Genomic DNA, 17,846 nt, shown 5'->3' with positions numbered 1-17,846 from the left:
ATATACATTTGATATTATGTCGGACAGCCCAAGCTTGCCCGAAGTTCAAATAGTTAATAGCCGAACGCTCTACCGAAAAAAAACTTATCAATTTAACCAAACAACTAATTCCAGTGCTTTTAAGCTTTATTAAAATATGAACACACACACACAGGCTTTTTTTTTTCCTTTTTTTGTCGAAAGCGACGTAAAAAATTAAAAAATTGGAAAATTTCATTAGAACTTTGCAAAAAAAAAAACAAAATGCATAAGAACTACAGGCTGTATCAAGGTTTTCAAACAGCAAGGTGCGTTTTCGAAAACTTGATTTTTCGACCGTAAGTCTATTTTTCGTCATTAGCCAGCCTGATAAGTTTTAAAATGAGAAGGGAATAAATAATATATAAGATAAGATATTGAAGAGAAATGTTTTTATTTTTGAAAATTTTTACAATTTGTTACCGCAGGCTGCTTGAACCGTTATTACTTAGATGGCAGCACGTGTTCATCATTTAACAGCACGGTTAAAATACAAAATAAATTAAACTATGCTCTATTTTAAGCGTAGCTTTTCGAATGTAGTAAAAAAAAATTTGAAAAAAAAAAGAACCAACTTTAAAAGCGCTCTAAAAAGTGAAAAATAATTTCATTCTTTAAACACCATCGATAATACTTTTAAACATAATTTTTGAAGTTGGCGCAAAAACAAAAAGTAAAATCCAGTGTAACATGCTTCGGTCATATTTTTTTTTCAGAAAATCAAAAATTAGGAACGAAACATTCATATCGTTACTCAAATATGCTGTCATCAATGCATAATGTAAGTGGTAGTGAAGATACTGGGCCTGGTTAATTTTTTATAGTTGTAGTTGAATTATGGCTGTGAATGATTTTATCCATCGTTTTTGCGCCAACTTCAAAAATTATGTTTAAAAGTATTATCGATAGTGTTTAAAGAATAAAATTATTTTTCACTTTTTAGAGCACTTTTACAGTCGGTTCTATTTTTTTTTTTTTTTTTTTTTTCAAAATTTTTTTATTTTATTCTTTTTAGTGTAAATGTATTTCAGAAATAGTAAGAAGTTACCATCACAAAACTTCACCTTATTTTTTTCATAAAAATGCCCCATACTAAAAAAAAAAAAAAAAAACTATAAACACGTCTTAAACTTTAAACAATTGGCACTAAAGACTTATCTTTGCTCCTTTCTGGAATTCATTTGCGTGTTAATTTAATTATAACCATTTAAATAATACGTTTTCCTAAACGAATTTACATTTCACAGCATACAAGATGCTTGTAATGCAATCTTGTATTTCCTTACTTAGCCACGATCTTCCGCTATTGACATAGATGATAACGATAAAAATACTACTATAGTTGAGGCACACGTAACCTGGTAGCATTGTGAAGGCTAAGCAGATCCTAATCACTGTATTACCTCGCTTCCACGTTAGGTTTACCCCCACTATTGAGCAATGACACTGAAGAAACTTGATGAAGAAACTTCAGAGAAGCCTTTACTCAAAATTATCATTACAATTACTATTAATATCACTGTTGTATGGCACCAAACTTTTGTAACAATGGGTTTTATATTTAATCATTTAATAGGGAAAATGCGGGAAATTTACTGTTTTTTGCTTATAACTTTTTTTCTAAAGAACAAATATGGTCAAACGAAGTAATGGAACCTAAGTTGAGCCATCCCCTATCCATTAAAAAAAGAATCATTAAAATCGGTTCACTAGGTGAGACGCTGTGAGTGGGCAAACAAAAAAAAAAAAAAAGATACATACGGTATGAACTGATAACCGCCACCTTTTTGAAGTCAGTTAAAAATGTGATAAGCTATTTTTTTTTTTTTTGCAAAAAGAAAAAAAGTATATATTTTACCTTTCAAATTGAGGTAGTAATTTTTTTATTTGTACAAAGAGTCAAAAACTCATTAGAAGAATATATATTTCAATATACGATTTATTAATTTTTTGTGAACAAAAAACAATTCCATTGTAGTCTGAAATCTTAAACCTGATACTTATATATTCGCTTAAATTATGCTTTAATTTTCTTACAAGAGCCAATGCTTTAAAAAAGAAAAAAAAAACGTACAACTCCGAAGTAATTTAGCACGAAGTCACATCAAGTTTTCATAACAGCAAGAAGCGTTTCCTTCTCATTTATTCTATTCCCCCCATATTTGTTATTCACTTAATTACGTGTTCATGCAATGCGCGATATTTCTCTAATTTTTTGTTGCAGATTGTCCGGACGTGGGCCCGAACACTCATTCTCCAGGTTACGAGGAGAACGCTCTGCCGATCAAGCTATTCAGCTCTGTCGGTCATAGTGCAAGTTAAAGTTATAAGTTTAACTGAAAACCTCATTCTGGTTCTTTAAAACAGGTTTTTCGGCTGAAAAAAACAATTTTTAGACCGTGGGTCTATTTTTCGTCAGTAGCCAGCACCATAAGCTTTAAAATAAGGTGTAAATCAAAGAAATCGATCAAGAATTGAGGAAAATCTGGCGTAGAAACCAAAAACAGGCTACAGAAATAATATATAAGGATGTATTATGAACGTTTAATGTGTGTTCCTGCACTGTTGAATTCAAGCAGTGTCACCATCTCACACTGAGGAAGATACAAGTAAAATTGAAAAATAAGCTAGAAAACTAGCATAGCTTTTATCCAAAGATATTTTGTACGACTTTAGAGGCAGACTGGTAAACGTAAGTGAATACAGTGAAATAATCATGTTTTTAGATTTTTAATTACAGATTAAAATTAAATTTTTTCTTGGTCTTCAGATTTGGTGCTTCTTATACTTGAACTTGCTTCTCTGCTTTTATTTTAAAATAATGAGAAAAATAAATGCATAAACTTCTTTTGCTTTCTGGTAATTTAATTATCTTTTATTAATATTTTATTATTAATTAGTGCTAATTATTTATTTAATAATTTATTTGTTACTGTCTTTTGTTCTGAAGAATCGATAAAATCAAGTGAATATGTTTGACGGCATATTGGGATATGGTATCAAAATGGGAGTTTTAACTCTGAACCCTCCTGTTGCAAAATTCCTGTGTGCGCCACTGGTTCATCTGAATGCTTTTCATTTTGTAACTATGCTCTTAGTTTAAAATTTCATAACATGTATACATCGCCAGAGAGGGAGACAATTTCAAAATTATTTTTCATGTGAGATTTAAAAATCCTCAATTCGGTGACATAGTGACCTCTAAAAATAAATAAATAAATACATAAAAAGTCACTCCCTCCCCCATTGTCAGCGTTGAGTCGTAATCTTTAGTTTGAAAATTCTACTCACATTATATCTACCAAAAAAAAAAAAAAAAAAAATAGGTGAAAACTATTAGAGATGGTTATGTCTCGAAGCTTTTAAGAAATTGATAAAATGTGAGTAACACCGCTATTTCAATCCCTTTTTCGAGGATGTTATTGGCTTTTATCACGTCTCGTGACAACACGTGACTAGAGATCGCTCTTTTATCAGTCAACTTAAACGGCACTTGTGATCTCAGAGCTAGGTCAGTTAGGATTTATTCGGAGATTCAAAAAGCAGAATTGCACAAAATAGCGGTTTAATTGTCACCAGCAGGATATTGAGGAAATACTTGATATAATGTTTTTTTTTCTGTCACAAGTTTTTGCTGAGATATTGAATAGGAGGAGTGTTGAGAAATCAGTACAAAGTAACAGTGCAAACAGGACAAAGCATTAGAATTAATCATATTAAGGAGAGTTGGTACCCTAAAACCTTTAAAAAATTATTTTTCAGTTTTTATGTATTCCAAATATTAAAATCAAATGCCTTCTAGTCAAGGGCGGATCCATAAATTTTTCAAGGTAGTGGCGATAGTTCTTTTTTTTTTTACTTCGTTTTACAAAAAAGGAAGTATTGTATTCGCAAAAAAATTTTCACTAAAAAATCGGCCTTAATTTCCATTTTTCTTAACACCGAACGAATGTTGAGTTTTTTTTTTGACCCGACCACACGTGGATATATGCCTAGGAACCTACAGACACCCGAAATATCCATTTTGACGACCCCCGAGTTAATTACAACGAATTTTCTCGCGACGCCTGTATGTACGTATGTATGTGCGTATGTGTGTATGTATCTCGCATAAATCAAAAACAGAATGTCCTAAAAAGTTGAAATTTGGTACGAAGACTCCTAGTGGGGCCTAGTTGTGCACCTTCCCTTTTGATTGCATTAGGATGTTCCTAAGGGGGTGTTTTGCCCCTTTTTGGAGGGAAATCATTGTTAATTCCGATTTAAACTCAAGTGGTGTTATAATTTGTCGGACACTCGGCGATATATCACCTGTCGTCAAGTTTTGTCACCAACTTGGCGACAAATTTGGCGATGTTTTTTCTTTTTTTTATAAATTTTAAATTTGGTTTCAATTTGGCCACTGTTGGTGATATTTAGAGAGTAAAGAATTGAATCACATTAAAATTGCCAATAATGGGGAAATGACATTAAATTGGAGTAAAAGGAAATCATGTGATGCACACATCAGCTCATTTTTTTTAAACCTTGAACCTTGCGATACATCTGACTTACACCTGCTTGCAGGAGGGGAGTTACCATATCATTTTTATTTAAAGCAACTAAAATATTGAGATTTCGCAATGGAGATCCTCCAACCTATTCTTTTTCTTTTCTGATGATAGAGACATTCTAAAATTGCGTTTTAGAAATTCAATTTCGTAATAATTCTAAAGAAATGTTTCGAAACCTACTCTCCCTATTATTATTGACGGACGTCTAAAATTGCGCTTTTTGGTATTTCAATTCCAAAAAATTACCAGAGGAAAGTCTGAATCCATTCCTTCTCGTAACCCTAGCTGTCTAAAATCTCGTCTTTAAAACTTAAATTTTGAAAAATGCCCGGGGGAAGTCCTCCAAACTCCTCCTAAAATCACCAAAGATCGCTCAAAATTGATGTTTTGAATCTTCAATTCTGAAAACTGTCCTAGATTCGAACCCGATTCCTTTTCTTAACGACACATTAAGAATGGCACACCATTTCGTTTTAAGACTTCAATTCGGAAAAATTGCTGGTGCAGGGTTTCTCAAGGGAGGGACAAAGGCCCCCATCGCTTGTATCCGTCCAAGCATCAATCGGCACCAAATTCATGTTTCAATGCAGATGCAAAACAATTTAATTCAAATATTAATATAGCTGGAATGTATTAAAATGTACTTACAATATTAGTTTCAAACGCGATTTTTTCAAAGCGTAAGTTTTAAAAAACTTATGCTTCTTCTTATAGAAAACTACTTGACATATTACTTTTAAATGTTTTCCACATTTTACTTAGGTGTTCGTAATTATGCTAAACTGAAAGTTTTGCTTTAGGATTCAAACTTTTTCCCAAACAAATGTTTTTATGGTCAAAAACGGCCATTTTTTTCCATTTGAGAATGACTCTCAATCAAAATTTAATAAATTTTGAAATAAATAAAATTGCCTCAAAATTTCAGGAAACTCTGAGATAGTTCTGAAAATCACTGCGAAAATTGTAAGTTTCTATTATTATAACCTTTTGACAAAAAGTTCATAAAATTTAGCAATTTAACATTACGTGCATACAGAGTACCGGCTCACAAGCTAATTGCGGTAAAAGATAAATTTCAGAAATTTCTTTTTTTCGTTTTTATATTTATAAAACGATAAAAATACAAAAAAAAAAAATTATGTTATCTACTGCATCACTCATATCAAAGGAGAAGCTACCACTTGACCTTGCAATTCAGATCTTGGTATTATCAGTTATGTAATAATGATAACAACAATGTTTAACAAAAAAAAAATACAATCTAATAGCAGACAAGAGATAGTTCCAATATTGGAGGATTGAACTTAATTTTACTGTTGAAAATATTTTTCCATTAATATTTGTCCCTTGTTTTATTTAGACTTTTTATTGAAATAAAATAACTTCTGAAATTGTTTACCGTTTTTCACGAACCTGTTTGTTTTTGAACTGTCTGGCTGTTAAATGAAATGTTGTACAAAGAATGAAAAAAAAAAAAAAAAACGCAGGGCTTCACTGTTTTATTTCTGCGAAAGTACTTACATTCTAACAAGAAAAGAGCGAAACTCTATAGTTTTCCGAAAAAAAGAAAAGACAAAAATGGAGCTTTAAAAATGCAAATTCAGAACAAGGGGTTTGGGAGCTCCCTCCGGACAATTTTGCTAAGTTGAAATTTTGAAAACGTTAATAAATTACTGTATCTTCGGATGACCTCACGAAGAATGAAGGGGTTTCGAAATTTCTTTTTCCGTAAATATTTTTGAACTGAAGAAGACGTGAAAATTCAGTTTTAAGCTTCCTTTGGTGACATCAGAGAAAAATTCGGGGGACTGCCCTCGGATTTTTTTTCTAAATTAAGTCTTAAATTTAGCATAATAACGAATTTTTACTCTACCTTTAGCCATGTTACGGTAAGAGGGTTTTTCTATTCATAGAAAATATTCCGAAGTCTTATAAGGTAAATGTATGCCATCTTTAAAGTGTGGAGATGGAGAAGATGTGTTCGGGGACTGGGATTCTTCCCCGGAAATGTATCGAAATTGAAGACCTAAAATTTTAAGCTGTCTACTGGTGACGTTAGGGTTCTGGTGACCTCCAAGGAATTTTTTTTTTTTAATTAAAATCTTTAAACACTTAAGTGTTGGTGTCTTGTCCAACAAGAAGCAGTGTTGCCAGATGGTCAAATCCAGATTTCCCCAATTCCCTTCCAACTTTTCCCCAAAAAGCAATGTTTTCTACCGAAATTCCCCAGATGCAAAAATTATTTTCCCACTAATATTTTCATAAAATGAATCAACTTCCTCTTATATTTTTGTCTCTTGAATTTTTTTTTTATTCCCCAATTAGCCAAATTTTCTTATAAAATTCCCCAACTGTTTTTTTCTTCACATTTTCGCTTTTTTTTGTGTGTGTGTGTTCTTTATCTTTATCTTTCTCTTTCTTTATCTTTACTAAGAATAAAGCTGAAAGTCTCTGTGTCTGGATATCTTTCTGTCCGGATCTCTTTCTGTCTGTCAGGATCTCTAACGCGCATATAGCGCCAAGATCATTCGGCTGATTTTCATGAAATTTGGCAAAGAATTAGTGATTTTTTGAAAAGAAATAGAGAGATAAGAAACAACCAAATATTTTTTTTCTACTCCCATTCACTACCTGCTTCTGTATACATTTAAACTATGATTTTTGTATATATTTATCCAAGAACACTCTTCATCACACTAATTTTTACCTGTTTCACGTATCAACTAGTTACTCACGCAGAACATCAATGCGAATTCCATAGCATAATATTTCACATAATGCGAAATGCGAATTCCATAAAGTTGAGCAAAGCTAACCCAATGCTGTTTGATACAATGTTCCCACTACTTCTTGAAGCGAATTTAAATACGAAAAAAAAACTTTTTTCCCAAGGTTTTTTCCCCCCAAGTTTTCTCCAAGGAAAACATTTTTCGCCGAAGAATTCCCCTCAAAACCCATTTCCCCAAAATTTCCCCAGAGAGCACCAGATTTCCCCAAAATGAGGAAATTTCCCCCAATCTGGCAACTCTGACAAGAAGTCATATGGATCCGTAGGTTTTGACGATTGCTCTAACCAGCGGTACGATATTCCCAGTGTAGAGGTCTCCATCAAATGGGTAAACTCAAATGTTCTGGAGAAGTGCCAGTATTGCTGGGCAGTTGAAAATACTTCTTAGGAGAAAGTGCTTTATCAGGACAATTTCTACATTTTACGTAAGTCTTGGTGTCGTTCGGTAAGCCGAGATAGTATCTAAGGCTTTGCGCTACTGGAAAACGTTGACTGAAGCGGACAATTTTTTTTCTATCTGATTTTCAGTTCGACTGAAAAAATACTTCGCCTATTACATTTAAATACTGATAATTCATCAAATACCAAAAACCCATAAAAATGTAACTTTTTCATGATTTTTGGAAATTTTGGGGCTTATGCGCGACCGAAAGATATTAACTGGTCGAAACCAAATTTAAACACTATGTTTTGAAGTTCTGTTTAAAGACGTCACAAACTATTACATTAAGAAAACATCTAATTAATATATTTTTTTTAAAAATCGCAAAAATGATGTTTTTTTTTTTTTTAATTTTATCAAAATTTAGGGCCCTTGTGCGATCGGAAGATGTCAATCGATTTCCATAATTTTTTTTTTCCTACTTTTGCCTTCATATCTAGCAATTTTCCCACGCTATTACGACTTCGAAATAAAAAAAAATGAGTTTTTTCCGCCCACCCTACTGTTCAAGACAGGGAGGGTTCCATGCCAAAAACTAGTGCTGCTCTCTAGCAGAGGAAAACGTTACTAAAATGCTTTTTAACCAACTCGTCCGATAAGTAACACGCCATAAGCTGCTTAAATAGCTACGAGAATTTCTCACAAATATTTTTTCATTTAAAATGTTTCTAATTTCCTTAAAAACAATGTGTGGAAGATTTTCCGATATTACAATTGTAACTTTTGCACATTAAATAATCAACTTTAAAATAATCTGAATGTAAAAGTACAATTACGGTACATTGATTAATACTTCCATTATAATTGTTTGCGTATGTTTCAAACAAAAAAGGTACAAAGGTACAAGAGCCTTACATGTTTATGAACTCATTTTCATGCGTAAATAATCTGAATTTGATACATTGTGTTAAAATTGCTTCAAACAAGGGCGCACCCCCCTAAATATCGCGAAAACACCCCCACCCCAAAAGCAAGAGCCCCCCTAAAATGAGAAGAATACCTGTCATAACACCTCCTTCCTAAAAATTTCAATGGTACAGTCTGTGAAATGCCCCCCCCCCCATGTGGGTGGGCACCCCTTGCTTTAAAAACGAAAGGAAATACTCAAAGCTCGAACTAAAGTGGGTAATGTATTAAAACACAAAATAATTTGTTGTTACTTATTTTTATTTTTAAAATATTTAAATGCATTTATTTCACACCAAATTTTCTGAAATTTCACAGCAATTTCTTTTATTATATTTACCGTCTTAAGTAAAGACGAAGAATAATTGTTTTACTTATGGATTTAACATTAGGACACTTTACAGAGTTTTCGCTATTTTATATTCTCAAAATATTGATAATTTTTAAAACGCGTATGACTTCGTCTTCCATTTTCAACTTCTTTTCACAGTATCTTGTTCCCTGCAAAAGTTTGTTTCAATGAAGCATCTTTTTACAAATACTACACAGCTAAACTATATAAATATAAACAGATTTTAATACATTTTTTTAATGCTTAAAATACACCGCCAGCTCAGTTATTCCATCCGAGGACTGCAGTGTCGTGCTTTTTAGCCATCAATCTTTGAGTTGAACTGCACCATTGCTGGCGGTCGCTCATCTGGTTTGCTAATTCTGCATTAGCTACCAGTTTGTTTGGCTCTCTTAAGATATTTTTCGCCTCCAGCTCATGTAATTCCTATTCCGGGCTAATGAGTGCTAAACAGCAGGAAACTGCAGTCCTCGGACGGAATAACTGAGTTGGCGGTGTATTTTAAGTACATATTTCTGCCTTAGCCCTTGCTTTAGGGCGGTAACTTTCGACAAAGTACATCTTTTAATGGTTTTAAGCATGTGAAAGATGTACACTAGAATCATCAAAAGTATTGAACCAATCCACTGAAACGTTGCCATTTTGTCCCATACATGACAGCTAATATTATTTCTTTAAAAATAATAATTTTAAAGATAACAACAAAATATGTTAACAAATTTCTTGCCGAAGAAGTCTCACATAGATTGTGATTCTTTAAGCAAAAGACTTTGATAAATTAATTCAAAAATAATTCTAACTTTTAATGAAATACATCAGCTATCACGTGCAGGACAAAATGTACGTTTTTACGTGAACTATGGTCCACTTCAAAAAACACTATGGGACACTTTGAAAAATTCTCATTTTTACGGATTTCTTGATAAATAAGAGACCAACAATTAGTCTGTAATTTTTGGCACATAAAAAATATGCTCCAAATGTCGTTTTCCAATAAAAAGTAAATCCCCCATGCATTTAGAGTATTTGGTATTTTTGCGAAGGTCCTTAAGCTTCCCTTGGATTTGAGGGTGACAGGAGAGATCAAACTGCTTTGGCTCGCCTGAGCACAGGTCATCTAAAAACCCTCAGATTTTCCCATGGTAATAGGACTTTCCAATTTGCACCAAACGTCATACTGAAGAGGCCCACTGCACAACATCTGATTTTTTGTGTTGGTTTGGTACGCGAGGATCTACTGAAGAGACCTGCTACTGTCTTGAAGTTGATTAAGGCGAACAACCTCATGGATCTGATCTGATTCAGAACAGAGAGATAAGCAAGAAGAAGAAGAAGCATTTAGAGGACCAGAAACAAATTGAGGAAACAAAAAAAAAAAAAGGCTTTTGATCTTTTTTTCAGTAAATAGCTGGGAATAAGTTAAATTTCAGAAATTGGCTAACGACCTATGTAAAATAAACTTTCATATTTCCGTGGAAGCAGAGTCTTCCATCACTCCTTACCAAACTTTTGGAATATTTGACATAATAAAAAAAGAAACATTAAAAAAACTGAAATACTAAAGATCTACGACTGAAGCAATTAATTTTTCACAGCGCATGCGCGAAAGATAGCGATTTATGACCTTCATAGTTTAAAGCCCAAGTATGCTCCCAACTCATAATAAAATTCCAGTTCAATATCTTAAATATTGGGATAGATATCGGCGATCTGATGAGCCGAATTTCAAAAACTCTTGGAGAAGCGAAAAATGGTGAGGGATCATTCGCAAAATATCATTTTTTTCACTAATCGCATTTAACGAGGTGTTGCAAATTTGTGAACGACCTCTTACGATTCGTCGCCTATCCAAGAAAGATTGAAATTTGGCTCTTTAATCGTTGATATCTTTCTAAATATTTAAGATACTGAACTAGAATTTCGTTATGAGTTGAAGAATCTATTTGGGATTTAAATTATAAAGGTTGAAAAATGCTATCTTTTGCGCATGCGCAGTGAAAAAGTAATTGCTTTAAACGTTCCTATTTTATCAAATTTTCAATATTTTAGTTAAAATTTTTTTATTGTTATGTTTTGTTGTCAGGTATTTTGAAATTTTTTAAAATGTTGCATTTTATGAGCCAAAAACATTTAAAAAAAATTTGTATTTTTTCAAGAAATGCTTACATTTTTGTGAGTATGCGTGATACTTCCACGAAAATATAAATATAAATTCTAAATGGCTTGTTAATGTTTTTCTGAAATTAATAGCATGTACCCAGTTGATTACGACGAAGGATTTTCAAAAACTTTTTTTCCTCCAATTTGTTGCTGGTGCCCTAAGTGCATGGAGGATTTTTTTTTTTTTTTTTTTTTTTAACTGGAAAATGGTAGTTGAAGCATGCCTTTTATGTGGCAGAGTTGCAAAACAATTTGTCTCGTATTTCTTGAGAAATTACTTTGGTCATACAGCGTATATTATAGAAATTAGTTGCTTTAAATCTGAATTTCTGAAGTGGTATGTTCAAAGAGAGTTTCATGCAAATTAAATGCAAATCTTATTGGAAATATCAGGGATACGCCCGACTCCGACTGCTACTTCGGGACTTTGAAAGTAATCTACTATGACTATGACTCCACAAGCATTGGCAGAGTTGCAATTGCAAACTTTGAAAGAAAATGGCCGACTCCTACACTGTAAAAAAATTCTGAAACGTTACTGAATATTTCCGTGTAACGTTGCGGAATTTCTATGGTTTCTATCCACTTCCTGGAAAAATCAAGTATCCTTGTCAAAAAGTTTCCCGAATTGCTACAAGTCGCACGAATGCAGACTTCTCACCGTTGCAAAAAATATGTTTCGCTCCCAGTTCAAAGATTTACTGAGTGTATTTATAAAGTGTATCCGCTACAGTTCAATTGCGGCCCGTCCAGACTGATAAGGCGGCCAAAGGGCGCAAATCACTCTATGGACAACGCAGCTTTGCAAGAATTGCTGGCGAGTAAAATTCTTGATACTTACTTGCAATTCTGTCTTAGTTGTGGCCATGTTTGTAATACTGCTTTTGGAGCTTTCTTCGAAACGCAGTATGGTGCCAATCTATTATGGTATGCCCACCCAAGTTTACTCTAAGATTCCTGAGATACGACTGGCTTTAAGCGGTAAGAGTTCTGAATGTTTTAGGAAGCTTCCAGGATAATTTCAGTGCGGTTACTGAATTTTAGCGGAAAACGTTCCTGGTTTTTGTAAGAAATGTTACCGGAAGAAGTTGGGCACATCAGCTGCCCATTATTTTCCAGGAACGTTTCTGAATCGTTTTTACAGTGTACTTCGACTCTCGGAATGTGAAGCATTCGACTCCCGAATCCGACTCTTTCACCCTAAAATCATTTCCACACCAACTTCAAGACTCCGACTGCGCAGCCTTGATGCATACTGGCCACGTGATCTTTTTTGGCATGGGCTGAGTACGGATTAGAAATCCATCAGTACTTCTCGACTGTATTATCAAACTGTGGAAATAATTTGTGGTTCGCAAGCCTTGTTGCATTTATATATAGAAATTACAGTGCAGAGTGTTCATAAAATAACTATGGGTTTTTGAAGCAAAATATTGTAATAAAAGCATGAAATTAGGGTAATGTGATACATATATATTTAAAGATTTACTTAGTAAGATTTAAAAATTTTGCAGATTTAAACACTGTAAAAACATTCCGAAAGTCACTGGATAATTCCGAAGAAGGTTTTGAGATTGCATATGTTTTCTCTAATTTCCTGTGAAAATTCAGTAACTTTGTCAGAGTTTCCAGAATTTCTACACGAATGCAGAATTCTCACGATTGTAAAAAGTATTTTTATCCGCCAGTTATAAAATGAACTAAGCGTTTTTATCAATTTCACCGGCTTCAGTTTGCTTATGGCCTGTCCAGCTGCCAGTTTAAAGATGAACTATGTGTTTTTTATTAACTTTACCGGCTTTAGTTCGCTTGTGGTTCGTCCAGGATGACGAAGCTCCCAATGAGGGGGCATAACTCCCTGGATTCTGGGTCTTCGCAGGAAATGCAGGCAAGTGATGTGTTTGGCATGTACTTGCAATTCAGTCTTAGCTTTCGTCATGTTTGACTGAATGCTAGTGGAGCTTTCCTGGCAAATCAAAATAGCGCCAAGCTATTACTTAAAACCTACTTAATTCAATGCAGGTTACAGAAATATAACTCTCTTTAGCCGGGGAGATTTTTGAATTATTTAGAAAGATTAAAGGGTAATTTCTGGGAGGCTACTGACTTTTCATGGAAAACGTTCCTGATTTTTTTTTTTCAAGATGTGTTACTGGCAGAAATTGGGCACATTAACTGCCCTCTATTTTCCAGGAACGTTTCTGAATGTTTTTACAGTGAATATGTGACTTGTTTTTTGCGTGGCACGAATTAAAATGGTAATAAATTGCTCCATATGCCACACATATGCTCTACATCCCGAATTTTTCATCCTAAACATTGTTATCTCTAAAGTAATAGGTTTTAATTACTTTTTAATGCTTTTAAATGGCAGGAAAAACAGAGTAGATATTTTGTTTTCTTTCCATTTCTTCATGAAAACTAAACTTATACTTTTAACTATAAATAAACAGCTTAACATGCTTTAAACCAGCACAGGCTACAAAATATTAATTTTGAACTTAAATAAATTAGTACTTGGACGACCGAGCCTCGCTCGGCTTTAAAAGAATTATTTTTTGTCAAATTGTGTTTTTTTAAGGATCAATACTTTTCCAAATATACTTGAAAAGCTTCACGTTAACGAAATATTATGTACTCGACCTTCTTATAACACTAAAGTACCAAACAAAGAAGATTCTGAATGTAATTAAATCAACATTTTGCTTTAAACTATCTGTTACGTTTGTTTCCACTATACAATTTTCTTGTCAGTAATTAAAATATTTTGACCTTAGTTTTGCTATGGTGAAATCGGTTTTTAACCGAATACTTCCTTTCATACTATGATGCGTTTCACAATTTTATCCCAATCGAGATTTTCCTTTTGAATAAGTACTTTTAGTTTTTACGCCAGAAAATGCTACATACAGCATGATATCCATCAAAACCGATGATCCACAAACCATTCCAATAAATGATAACAACTGTCTTAACAAAACATAAACAATCTCAAGACATACACTTCTTCGCAATAAAATTTAGCTGCGTGATTTAAAAAACATATTAAACTATTTGAAGTGTAAAAAGAAAATAAATAAATAAAATAAAATAAAATAGGATGGTCAAGCAATAGTTTCACTTAAAAAAGAAAAAAAGCCTTACATCGACTTACATAATGCTTTTGGATTTGTTTTCAGCCAAGTGTGTTTGAAATTAGCCAAAGTGGCCAATATCAGCCAAGCCTGGCAACCCTAAGCAAGTTTAAAATTTTAAAGCGAGAAGAGACAAATTTTCATTGTTATGGTTGCAAATCGTCTGCCTGATGCGTCAACTCACAGTTTACTTCAAGGCTTAACTCAATTTGACTTTATATTAAAAAACTTTTTTGTAAAAAAATCGCGTTTTTACAGAAAAAACACTGATGTAGATGAACTTAGAATGCAAAACTACAATTAAATCCAAAATTTCATCCAAATTGTTAGAGCCGTTTCTGAAATAAGAAATATATATATATATATATATATATACCCACAAGAATTGCTCGTTTAAAGATATAAGATATGAAGAAAAAGAGAACATATTACTCACTTAGGCATTCTTTATTGACCATTGAGTAGCCTTCACGACACATGCAGTATGTTGTATCCCAAAATATTCCTCTATCAAAAGTGCAGGTGAAGTTTTTTCCGCAGTTACAAGCTATTAACGAAAATATCAAATTATACCTACAATATTAAAATAACAACGGAAGAAAAAATACGACTTTATATTGCCTACGACTTTCCATTAATTTTACGACTATTATATTTACTAAAAGACTTTAATACTTCATGAAATTAAGAAACTAGAAACCGAAATGATACGGAAAATTATTACTAGGTGGTTAATTGCATTTTTTGCACAAAATTACTGCATTTCTTTGATACAAATAACTGTCGAAATATCATCTCAGACTTTAAGTTATCAGGTAAAACTTCCGTTCCCTATAATGTAATACATTGTCCAAATCAGGAGTTAACCGCTATTTTATTCGATGTCAAATAAATATGTCTTGTTTCAGTGCAGAACCGTTATTCATGTTGCTCTGATTGTAACGATTCAGGATTGTGCTTTGTTTGTTAAATATATCTCTAATACCATTGAGTTAAAATTAATTTAAAAAAAAAAGTCATTAGTTGTTTTTTGGGTCGCCGCTGTAAAAACCCCGAAACTTTAGTCATTGAAACTTTTGTCTTGCCGTTTTAAAGACAGCTTTGTAATCGTTTCGTCATTGCTATATTATTTTATACTAATCAATTATGGTAACTGGATGATTCACCAGTAATTGTACATTGATATTTATAAGGCAACTAAGAATGAAATTTACAAAATTTACTCTGCTCAACTTGAACGAATTAATTGTAATGAGAGAAGATTTGGAGAACGCGAAAATGAAAAATGAGCATAAATTCATTAGTGATAAATCATTTAGATTACTGATTTGTTGATCATTTAAAATGGAAATGTATTGATTATGTTTGTATAAAATAAATCTTGACTAAGACCGTTAATTAGCCGTTTATTACGCAGAGAAACTCTTAAGCAATCTTTAAAACCTTTCGGATTTTCTTTCATTTCAATGATGAATAACTAAAAGGGAAGTATAACTTAAACAGATTAAAAAAAAATAATAACACTTGCTGTTTTCCATCACGAGAGAAGCTCCCGCCGCCTGCACCTGTGTATTGCTATAGCAACGAGGTGCGTCTCATTTTTCCAAGGGAAAATTTATCTTGGAAAAATTCGTACGACTGCACAAAGGCGAGAAGACAAGTGGCGAGATGGCGCCAAAAAACCCTCCTGATAACCCTTGCTGAAAATGAACGCAGTCCGTTTCTATGGCAGTACACGTTCTCAGACTTTCCGGCGGGAGCTTTTCTCGTAAAGGACAGACAGTAATTGAAATGCTTGAAATTACTGTGAAAGAAGCGCCATCTGCAGCGCAGAGATTCGAACTTAAAATCGTTTACTTTGACTACAGTGCGTTCATTTATTTTGACTAGAGTATTACTGGTTGAGCAACAAGTCAGACAACATGAGTCAGTATAAACACTATTGTAAAGTTTAAAACATGCTAACAACTACAATTTTATTGTTTTGAAAGCATTATTTGATTAAGATGTGCTGCCATGGAAAGGTAAAGCGCTGTGTCTGCAGAAATAGGTCTTTGAGCTATTTAAAGAAATGCGTTTTGGATTCTATACTCACGATAGAGAAATTTTGGAATTTGACGCCTATTTTCGTGCATGGCCCCACTTGATGGCGCTGACGCCTAACGGGCCATAACAATTTATAACTTTTCTGTGTTAAACCGATGCAACTATGATAAACTCATGCGTCCACCAATCATTGTCAAAATTTCAAAGTTTGTTTATTTTTGATTGGACGTTCCCCATTTTGACCGCAAGAGCCGCTGAACGAAACCCCTGCATCCACTAATCAATGGCAACGTAATGGAAACATGGGTTCCGTGTAGCGCCCTCTTTGATGCCATGAGTTTCAGCAATTGTCACGGCCTATAAGAATTAAGTGGGGCCATGTTTCGTACTTTATTTTCAGCGTGAACCAAATAAGCAAGCTTGCATATTAGAGCTCACAAACAATAGATGAAAAAATGAAAAAAAATATAAAAATATTTATTTGAATTTTTGGTATCTTGAATTCAAATTATGTTTTTCGCAATCACGAGCGTGTGTGTGTGTATGAATGTGCGTGTGTGTGGGTTCGTGTGTGTGTGTGTGTGTGTGTGTGTGCGTGTTGTGTATGCAGTGCTGTGTGCGTACGCTTGTGTGTAGGCGGTGGTGTGTGTGTATGTAGGCATATGTGTTTGTGTCTGTGTGCAGGTATGAGTGTGTGTGTGTGTGTAGGAGCGTGTGTTTGGGTCTGTGCGCAGGCATGAGTGTGTGTATGTGTGTGTATGCGTGTGTGTGTAGGATATGGACGTAACCTGGAGACGGTTTTCGCAAGAGGAGCAGCATCGTGAGGCCGATCGACGCGACGGTGGTGCTGGCGTGAAAATAAAATGATAGCACGCCAAAACAGTTAAATAAGAACAATAATCTATCGTGATTGCTCAAAAAACGAAAATTTCCAGTTGCTGCACTTTACCTTCGCACGACCGAGTGGTTATTCAGTTTACCCAAACAGTTATTCATAATTTACAAAACTTGTAGCTCTTCGTCGAAACAACAGTTTAAAACACTTCGTGAACACACACAAAAAAAAGCAGTACTACTGGAAAATCTATTGCAAACTGGACTTAATGGTTTCCAATAACGATACAGCTATTTCTGAAGTAATGCTGTCAATGTTACTGCAATCAATGTACTACAGTATTTTTTCAGTGATCTTGATATTTTTTATTATGTGTTCAACCTTACCTTACTTAAAAATTTCAACCACACTGTGTTTTATACGTATAAAAGAACCTGATAATTTCAACAGGAAGTTCAGATAAATATTTTGAAGGTTTTGATGTATTTCATACACATTTAGACAATACCTTTGCAAACTCCAGTCGAGTACATTCCATGATCAGGGTTGCATATACATTTATATTCTTCTCCTGACTTAACACATTTTCCATTTTCGCAGTTGCATCTCTCT

At 33.6% G+C, this 17,846-nt stretch overlaps 1 long non-coding RNA gene across 1 annotated transcript; it reads right to left on the bottom strand.

Annotated features, from left to right (window-relative positions):
- Positions 1-8,994: 8,994 nt before the first annotated feature.
- Positions 8,995-17,846, bottom strand: LOC129228155 (uncharacterized). The gene is made up of 3 exons (XR_008580893.1): positions 17,743-17,846; positions 14,790-14,900; positions 8,995-9,208 (listed from the first exon to the last, which is right to left on the bottom strand). It is a non-coding gene; the product is annotated as an uncharacterized LOC129228155 (long non-coding RNA).

Source organism: Uloborus diversus, chromosome 8, assembly GCF_026930045.1.
Source record: "Uloborus diversus isolate 005 chromosome 8, Udiv.v.3.1, whole genome shotgun sequence".
NCBI lineage: Eukaryota > Metazoa > Arthropoda > Arachnida > Araneae > Uloboridae > Uloborus > Uloborus diversus.
Note: the sequence above shows the minus strand (reverse complement) of the source record. Positions and strands in the feature narration are given on the sequence as shown.